Below are 307 nucleotides of genomic sequence, written 5' to 3'. Positions count from 1 at the left end.
TTGGGGAGTATGTACGTCTTCACTTAGAGGCCACCCACACAAAACCCCACAGAGCCAACCCACACAAAACCCCACAGAGGCAACCCACACAAAACCCCACAGAGGCAACCCACACAAAACCCCACAGAGGCAACCCACACAAAACCCCACAGAGCCAACCCACAGAAACCCCCTAAGAGCCACCCCACACACCCACTACAGAGCCAACCCACAACCCCACAGAAACCCCTACACATACCCCGCCCAACCCCAGCGTCTGTGGCCCAAAGACATAACCTTTGGGACGCAAAAAGACCAGCGAGGACCC

General features: G+C 56.7%; 1 protein-coding gene across 1 annotated transcript in view; it reads right to left on the bottom strand.

Moving 5' to 3' along the window:
• Positions 1-307, bottom strand: part of LOC119591300 (laminin subunit gamma-1-like) — an 83,409-nt gene that overhangs the window by 45,943 nt on the left and 37,159 nt on the right. The gene's annotated exons all lie outside the window — the stretch shown is intronic.

This window comes from Penaeus monodon, chromosome 28 (genome assembly GCF_015228065.2).
Source record: "Penaeus monodon isolate SGIC_2016 chromosome 28, NSTDA_Pmon_1, whole genome shotgun sequence".
NCBI lineage: Eukaryota > Metazoa > Arthropoda > Malacostraca > Decapoda > Penaeidae > Penaeus > Penaeus monodon.
The sequence above is the reverse complement of the archived record's forward strand: the minus strand, read 5'-3'. Positions and strand labels throughout refer to the sequence as shown.